The 10,000-nt window shown below is 37.5% G+C and overlaps 1 protein-coding gene and 1 long non-coding RNA gene across 5 annotated transcripts in view; one reads left to right on the top strand and one right to left on the bottom strand.

The window, feature by feature from the left end:
* The window catches only part of LOC115209755 (FMRFamide receptor-like), a 624,942-nt gene that overhangs the window by 196,720 nt on the left and 418,222 nt on the right, over positions 1-10,000 (top strand). The gene's annotated exons all lie outside the window — the stretch shown is intronic.
* LOC118762429 overlaps positions 1,213-10,000 on the bottom strand; it is a 16,711-nt gene continuing 7,923 nt past the window's right edge. Inside the window, exons 3-4 of the long non-coding RNA XR_004998177.1 lie at positions 6,150-6,154; positions 1,213-1,295 (exon numbers count right to left, since the gene is read on the bottom strand). This is a non-coding gene — a long non-coding RNA (uncharacterized LOC118762429). The remainder of the gene's footprint in view (positions 1,296-6,149; positions 6,155-10,000) is intronic.

Below are 10,000 nucleotides of genomic sequence, written 5' to 3'. Positions count from 1 at the left end.
TATCTATCTATCTATCTATCTATCTATCTATATATATATATATCTATCTATCTGTATGTCTCTCTGTCTCTCTGTCTGTCTATCTATCTATCTATCTGCCTGACTGTCTATCTAACTACCTGTCTTTCTGTCTGTCTGTCTGTCTCATGCGAGTTGCACTGAAGTTTCATCTAAAGATATTTAGGGACAATACGGTCCCTCATCTGATGATGTTATTACGTGAGGTGCCATGCATTGAAAACACTGATGTGTGTGGAAAAAGAGAGAACATAAGTGCTCGACATGGTCATCTCATGTCAAGATAAACAGCACATGACCATGCAGGTGGAATCCAGTTAGAATCTTTTTCACGTCCTGTAGCCCAGTCCTCCTAAAATGGCCCTAAATAAGGTTTATTTAAGGATGGTGAACGAAAGCCGTCCATGTTTCCAGAGTTGAATTATTTAAACCACAAAGAATTCCTCTTAATACATGGCTCTGATTATCAGCCCTTACATCTCTTCGTGATCAGAGATGCACATATCGCCAACAACTGAGGGACATGTTCACCTGGTAATGGTCAAATAAATGAGACGCAAATCGGTGGTATTGAGCAGAATATTTGCTGTAGCATATCTTTCATACACAGACAAAACATGTATTTGTTAATACTTCCAATTAAATAAAATCAAAACGCATATGAGCCACTGCGTGGTACTGCATCAGAGCATTTGTCAATAATATCAATATACCAACATTTTAAAATATTTTTGTACGTACTTCTCATGTGTGTCACTCTTATTTTAAAGGAAGAATTGAGTAGCAAAGTGAGAGAATGGAGAACAAAGACGAAATGAGAGAGAAATAGAGAGAGAGAGTGTGTGTGAGCGAGAGAGAGAGAGAGAGAGAGAGAGAGAGAGTGGTTGGTGACGGCGTTCGTTTTGGGTTTTTAAATGTTTCTCAGTATTTTCAGAGTAGACTGATACACACTTCGCAAAATGTAGATACATAGAAGGAAAGAAAAGTTGATACTTAGATACATAAACACATTGTTACATCAAAGAGAAATAACTACAGCAAATATTAGATGTGACAAGGCTGGCCATTTTCAATTAGAATACACCACCCTAAGGTAGATATAGAATGGCTTTACCTGCCAGGAAAAGAGGGTGGCCGTGGACTTTTATAACTGGAAGTAACAATGAAGATTGCCACAATTGGCCTAAGCACTTCACTGAAAAACTCTAATGACTGGATGTTAAAACCTGTCTTAAAGCACGGCAACAAGAGAGCATCATATTCAGTAATAAAACAGACTGTGAAATATCTAAATGAATTCCAAATACAAAAAATAGATGCGAATAGGCCAGACATTATATTGAAAGACTTTAGACAAAAATCATGCCTCCTCATTGATATGACTGTCCCAATCGACATAAATGTATTTATCATGATTTACCAAAGACAGGGCAAGTATAAAGATCTTGAAATAGAAGTTGGTAAAATGTGGAGCCTCAAGACTAAAACGATACCTGTTGCCATAGGTGCCCTAGGAATGATAGCAAAATGGGTTGATTCCTACCTAGCTCAGATACCAGAAAACCGTAAAATGGCAGAAATTCAAATAATAGTGCGAATGGGAACTGTCTATTTCTTACGTAAAATATTGTCTATGTAATCTCAAATTTTAAAACAAACTTATAATATACTTATGTTTTTGTTAAACATTTACTACAACAATACTATCTACAAAACCAAATATATGACACCCTAGGCATAATGCCAATTTGAAATTCTAACTTGTTGTCTGTTGAGGTCTGTGGGTGAAACTTGGAGTCAATTTGTACAAATACAAAGTAAAAGTCAAACATATAATAATAACAGCAGCAACAACAATAATAATAATACTAATAATAATAACTTCATTCATTTGCCACCAGGGCGAAGGATGAGAGGGGACAATACGAAGACAGACATAAAATGTAGGAGTTTACATATACCGAAATGATAAAATAATTACAGAAAAAAAATATGTAAGTATACACGGGTATGTAAAGGAACGGAATTATACGTAGCATACAAAGGTTTAAAGAAAAGGAAAGAGAAAAGACAAACAGGAAAAGGGAGAGTGTGATAGAGATGTAATCCTCCTGATATCGAATGACCTCTAGTGATAATCGAGGAATCCAACTGGCCAAATTTTCCCGGAACACCAAGAACATGCGCAATTATTGGGGGAGCATCATAGCCATGTATTGGGAGGGATTCTTTGGGGTTTGGATAATTCACATTTGGAAACATGGGTGTTTTGTTCAAAATGCTTAAACAACCCTTATTCAGGGACCTTTTGAGCGGGATGTGTTACTCGACCAGAAGAAAATTCTAACTAGGCCCCACCTGCAAGGTCACGTGCTAATTATCTTCATATGAAATCACAATATCGCACACATATGACTGTGATGCATATGCCTAGTGAACCCTTATCAGACGGGTAGTCATGATGGGTATACTGCGCTTCGTATATTTTACCCAAGTTTCACTTTGATGGCATGCACTGCTCTCTCACTCACTAATATTAATAATATAGAAATTTTCACCCCCTTCTATAACCTCTCTTCTGACGATGCTACCTCCTATATTACCGATCACGGTCCCCAAAGTTCACTTAATTGTAATTGCCGTCCTGGAACCCCCTGCCCGTTACAAACCTATTGCAGAAGATATAATGTAATTTACAAATGCACGGTCCTTAATCTATTGCACAACTCTACAGCCATATACCTAGGATCAACAAAAAAATTTAAGCAACGGTATCCCACTCATTTCCATTCTTTTAGATACGATAAACATAGAAAATCTACAACACTCGCCAACCACATACATCATCTCAAAAATGCAAATATACCCTATAATCTATCATGATCCATAATGGACTCAGGACTTCCCTACCGAGGTCAACGCTCAACCTGCAAGTTCTGCCTGAAAGAGGCACTCCACATATTAAAGTACAACTCTCTAACACTGCTAAATAAACATAACGAGGCACTAAGTACATGCCACAACCGCATTTATCACACATTTAAAATCCTACCACAAATCCAAATGCAAAAATAACAATACAGCACATTTCCACAATACTTCTTAGGTAATCAAAATAACCTTATGAATATACACTCTAACTCCTAATCCCTATCTAGTTCCTCACATGTACAACCATTTTATTGTATTCGTATATATGTGCATACACCCATGTGTGCGTATATATGTATGAGTGAGCGTATGCGTATATGTATGTGGGTTTGTGTAAATATATGTATGCATACAAGGTATATATACCTGCGTATACAGGGACGATGATACATACAGGCGAACGTATAAGTGAGTGTGCATAAGTACATATGCATGCAAGTAAGGATTGTATGTGTAACGTGTCTGATATATACATGTATATACATCTTCACATATATATGTTCTCATATTACTAAAAACAGAACTGCCAAACATATAAATTCCTTAATTCTTCATAATACTAACACCATTTCTCTGCCCATACACATAGACTCTACTACTACACATTTATGATTCCTTTACCTCTTACCCCCATCATACCTTCTATGTTTTTACACCATAATACCTTCCTCTCTCTTTCACTCTTCATATCCCCACTCCTACTTTCAAATTACCTCTAGTGACCACTGACTGATCTTTATCTTCGTTTTTCTTTTTTTCTGTTTTTCTTTATTCCCTTTATATCTCTCTTCAGGGGTTTCATTTTATATTTTGTTATTATTTTATTAATCTTCTTCTTACTTCCTTCTCCTTCTTCTCTCTCTTTTCTCTCTCTCATTTTTCTTTCTCTTCTCTTTTTTCTCTTCCCTTTCTTTTTCTCTTTCTTCATTCCTCTCTTCCTGTTTTCGAGTTGACCTCCCTATTTTTAGGTCACTTTAAATAAAAACTTTTGACTCTGCAACACTATATAAATTCTCCACTGGGAATGACCAAGTTTAAAAATCTGTTGTATCTCACTCATAAGGGAATCTTTCATTGCTTATAAACTCTATATTTGGAAAGAACCATTTTAAACTCTGTTGGACTTTTGGACTTTACTCATAGGATATTGGAATATTGCATATATACCATTATACCTAAAAAATAGATTTATACCTTCAATATCCATACATATCTTTCATCTATTTTCTTTTCTCCACCTCACACTCAATTCTGTATCACAACTAAACTATGACTTAACCATCCTCTCACACCGTCTCCGATGAAGAGATATTATTAATAAATACCCTACAACCAGTTGTAAGACCTTCTATCTATAAATGCTCTAATATCTACACAGCCTTGTTTTTTTTTATCTCATTACGCAAAAAAATATATATATATATATATATATATAATATATATATATATATATATATATATAACGGGAAGCTTTATGAAAATAGACAAAAGACGAAGGTAGGTGGAAAACAAACGAACAATTGTATTAGTATGGCGCTCAGGAAATATAAATAAAAGTCTTTAACGTTTCGAGCCTACGCTCTTCAACAGAAAGATACACAGAGAGAAAAAAACACAGAAAGAAGGAGAGAAAAAAATGCGTGCAGTAGCTAACGAATCAACATGGCGATCTGATTTCGGTCAGAGGTCAAACATCAAACATGAGACGCGAGAGCGAAATAAGGGGAGATAATAGGGTTGATAATAGGGTTGATAATAGGGTTGATAATAGGGTTCAAGGACCAGCTAATAGTGCGTAGGAGGGGTCTGGACGTGTGTATGTATAGGGTTGGTGTATGTATTAGTATGTATAAGGGTGTGTGTGTGTGTGTATGAGAGAGTATTAGTGCGTAGGATTGGTCTGGACGTGCGTATGTATGGGGTTGGTGTATGTATTAGTATGTATTAGTATGTATTAGTATGTATTAGTACGTATTAGTATGTATAAGTGTGTGTGTGTGTATGAGAGAGTATAAGTGCGTATGCGGGGTCTGGACGTGTGTATGTATAGGGTTGGTGTATGTATTAGCATGTATTAGTATGTATTAGTACGTATTAGTATGTATTAGTTGGTGTATGTATTAGTATGGCACATCATATATGATGTGATGTGTAAAGTCGTGTGGTGTAGTGAGGAGAAGAGGGGGAGGGGGAGAAGGGGGGGATGAGAGGAGGGGGGAGAGAGAGGAGGGGGAGAAGGAAGGGGAGGAGGGGAGGATGGAGGAAGAGGGAGAGGGGGAGAGAGGGAGTGAGGGAGCAGAGGGAAGGGGAAGAGGGAAGGAGGGAGGGAGAAAGAGGGAAGAAGGGAAGGGGAGTAGGGGTGAAAGGATGAAGGACTGAAGAAGTAGGGGTCGGGGGGAAAGGATAGGTGAGGAGGGGGAGAGGGGGGTTAGATGAGGAGGGGGGGGGGAGTTGAGACCAAATGGCGTATAAGAGCGAAGAGAGAAGATTAATTCCTGTTCACGGCGCCAACGGGAATCCGGATGGCCTCTGTGTAAGGACAAACCGAACACAGATAGGTGTTGCAAGGAGTGACCGGTGGAGCCGAAATGGCGTGAGACCGGTGTGTCGTTCGCAAGGTGGATGTCACGAAGGTGTTCCGCGAACCGGTCAGCCAAGCGGCGTCCCGTTTGTCCGATGTACAAGGAATTGCAGAGAGAGCAAGAGATGCAATAGATAATATTGCTGGAGGTGCAGGTGAAGGAGTGGATGATGGGATAGGGTCGATGGTGGGTGCTAGTGAGGCGGGTGGTGTTGGAGAGGTAAGGGCAAGTGCGGCAACGTGGGCGGGAGCAGGGGAACGAGCCGGGTTGGGAGGTAGGGTCAGGGAAGGAGCTATGGACCAAAAGGCCTCGAAGGTTCTGGGCTCGTTTGAAAGAGGGGAGGGGTCGGTTAGGGAAGAGGTGTGAAGTGGACGGGTCGGACTGGAGATGACGGAAAGCTCGAAGAATGGTGCGTTGGAGACGTAGTGTCGTGGGGTGGTAAGTGAGGGGAAAAGGGAGGCGGGAGACTACAGGGCGGGTTCGGGGAGAGAGTGCAGATACACGGTCCACGGACCGTGCTCTGGCAAGGGCGGTGTGGATAGTGGTGAGGGGGTATCCACGTAGGGTGAAGTGGTGAGCCATACGTTGAGACTGAGTCTCAGCCATGGTCGTCACTACAGAGCCTACGTAGACGGAGGAATTGGGAATAGGGGATGGAAAGCTTGGTGTGTTCTGGGTGGGAGGAAGAGAAGTTGAGGTATGAGTGTGAGTCTGTGTGTTTGTAGTGAATGGAGGTGGTAAGAGTGGAGTGAAGAATGCTAACCGAAATGTCGAGGAAGGAGACAGAGGTGTTGGAGATAGTGGAAGTGAAGTGGAGGGCTGGATGGAAAGATTGGACGAAAGAGAGGAAGGAATCTAGATGATATATATATATATATAATATAATATATATATATATATATATATATATATATATATATAAAGATTGGACGAAAGAGAGGAAGGAATCTAGATGATATATATATATATATATATATATATATATATATATATATATATATATATTATATATATATATATACATATACGAGGGGTGGTGAAACGTTTCTGGCTTTAAAAGTATCGTGAAAAGTCTCTCTAGGGCCCGACCATTACGAGTTTTAAAAAAAATGTTTACGGGGCTTAGAAACATTCAAGGACCGCTGCAATACGAATGTGAATCTGAAACTGGAATAAAATCGTAATTAACTGATACTCTTGTATTTTCGTTTACGCAAACCCACTATATCTCAGCGCCCGCGTTGTGCACATACAAACATACATACATATATACATGCATGCATAATCGGTAACTTAAATTGCATGCGTATAGTTCAGATAGACTTATGTGAATTAACTATCACACATACAATCATGGATAAATGCGATCTAAGAGCGATCAAAGACGATATAGGATATATATAAGTGAAGAGTAGTGTAGTCGAAAGACAGACTGTTTGAAAGTAAGAAGATACACAAATGCCCATCATCTTCACTTACTGGCATTGGTGAACAATTTCTACTGAAATTAAATAATAACTCTTGAACAAATACTTAATTTTAGTCTCAAATGTTCATTTCTTTTAATTTTTTTTGTTTTTCTGCTTTTAACATCTGCAGACAGCTACTTGTATTCATAAAGATGTATGTGTAAGCAGACAAGAAAATCATTGTTTTTCTTCTCCCCCACCTCTCTCTCATATATATATATATATATATATATATATATATATATATATATATATATATATATATATATATATATATATATATATATATATATATATATATATATATATATATATAAGGATTTATAGATTTTTTTGCGTTTTATGCCAACAAATTCTCAACAACACATACAGAAATATATGCATGCTTGCAGGCTCGGTAGTACATGACTACCTACAATTAGCTAAAATATAGGATACAATAATAAATTAAAATTCTATTTGAACTATGCAAAGGAAATTAAAACTAGAATCTAATTTCTTGAATTATTCATCTCCCGTCAATTTTCTATAAATTACCGACCTAATTATAATATGCCACAATGTTGATTTTAATCAATCACCTCAATGTGGAGACGAATATTTACAATAGTGTATGAAGTCACATGGCACACACACACCCAAAATTAAATACATACATGCATGCATATGTATATGTATATCCATATCTATCTATCTATCTATCTATCTATCTATCTATCTATCTATCTATCTATCTATCTATCTATCTATCTATCTATCTATATATATATATATATATATATACACAGAGAGAGAGAGAGAGAGGGGGAGCAAGGGAGTTACAGAGATCGATAGATATACGCATATAAATACAGACACACAAAAGATGTTTACATACACACAGACTTTTACTCACGCGTCTACATTCATAAATCGACACACTCAAAAATACATCATTTTAACCATGTCCTGATTATGATCTTTTGCAGTGTCATTAGATGAATTATCAGAAATTGCAATGCAAATTTTTGAAAATAATACCTTTATGATTCCCGAAGTTAGACATTTCAGAATAGGTTAATATATAATAGAAGAAATCGAATTTGAAATAACGTGTGCATCGCGGTAATTGAATATGTTACAAAATATATTCGAGCACAATATAAAAGTTGATAAGAATACACACACACACGCGCGCGCATACAAGCACACATACCAACCACACATATACATGCATAAGCACACACATACTTACACACACACACATATCTATGTCGTTATATTTGGGGATGGTCATCTTTTGCCAATGTATAGCCTTTTTTCTTTTAGGTTTTCAAGTCATTGGTCCTTTGGCCATGCTCCGTCACCGGTTGAATAATCTGACCGTACTACATATTTCAAGCTCTTACTTATTCTTTCGGTCTCTGTGTCGAAATATTAAACTACGGGGATGTAAATTAACCAACACCGGTTGCCAATCGGTGGGGGTAAACACAAACAAACAGACATACATACATACACATATATATACACACACACACACACATTTATATATGTATATACAGGCATACACATATACAACGAACATTTTAACAGTCCCTGAGTACCAAATCCACTAACCAATCGTTTGTCGAACTCAGACTCCAGCAGAGTCGAGGTACCACGTTGTGATACAAAGCCTGAAACCACATGGTTGCAAACCAAGTGTCTTAAAGCATGCAATGATGCATACTACACAAAATACACTACCATATTAATACTTTTTCGTTTTTCTCTGTCACAACACATCAATGAGAAAGGAAGAGATAATAGATGAATAAAGAAGGAAGGGGTAATGGCAATCTGTTACTGGGATGATGGAAATTTCACGGTAAAAAATCAAACAGCACTTCAACTCTGTGTGAGTATATATAAAATAAAAGGGAGGTATGTGAATGTGTGTGTGTCTGTGTGTGCATTAGACATTAGTTGTTGAACGTTCAACGCTGAAAAGAAAGGTCAAACAACTTTTCAAATCTGTGTGAGTATATGTGTGTATGTGTCTGCATGTATAAGAGAAGTATGTGAATTGTTAAATATGTGAACCAGCGTTCTTTCATTAACAAACGATAATCGATGGCACATCTCAAAATACAACCACTAGATAACATTGAGAAGTGTATTAATTTGAATTACTATCCATATGCTACCTTCTGTCCCTATTTCTATAAAGAATATTACAATTATCCGTCCTTTTGAACGGCACAGGGTCGGCTAGTGATAACAATTAATACGTTCACATAATGCATTCATTACAAGACGATATGATGCAGAAGAATACTTTTAGTAGAGGGAGCTTGCCGATTACATTTTCCCCAGTGCTTGACTCTTTCGTAAGTCATCGAACTCAAAAGCATGAAGCGCAAGAGTTAATCTGGACGGAATTTGAGCCCGGCAGGTAATGCCGGAGGAAATGCTGTAAGCACTTATAGCAAACAGTTGAATATGTTTAAAATATGCCAATTGCACTATGATTATAACATGCAAATGTAGCGTTGAATCAAATTCCGCGAATAAGCTTCATTTCGTTAATCATATAGACTGCTTGGCACTTTTTAAAAACATGCACAGAGAAATTTAATATCGTATAATAATTTTGCTTGTCATTGCTTTACATAGTCTGTCGATAACACTTTCACGTGTTTAAAGAAAAAAGAGGGAGAAAGAAAAGGGGAGAGATAAGTGTCCATGTTGCGAGTTAGATGAAATTTAATTGTAACGCTTTCACGCGATTAGTTGAAGGGAAAATGACGAGAAAGAAAAAGGAGCTAGAAAAAGATGAAAAGGCGAATAGTGACAAAGAGGGAGAAAGAAAAAGGGGGGAGGAGAGAAGCGTCCACAACGTGAGGTGGGGGTACGTAATATTTATTACGTGGTTAAAAATTTAGTTGGATGTACAGGAGGAGAGTTAAACATATAATATTAGCAGAGGGGTGATGTTTTGATGGCGAGGTTAAAGAAAAACGGACAGACAGACAGAGA

This window comes from Octopus sinensis, linkage group LG3 (assembly GCF_006345805.1).
Source record: "Octopus sinensis linkage group LG3, ASM634580v1, whole genome shotgun sequence".
NCBI lineage: Eukaryota > Metazoa > Mollusca > Cephalopoda > Octopoda > Octopodidae > Octopus > Octopus sinensis.
This window is presented reverse-complemented; position numbering and strand designations above follow the sequence as displayed.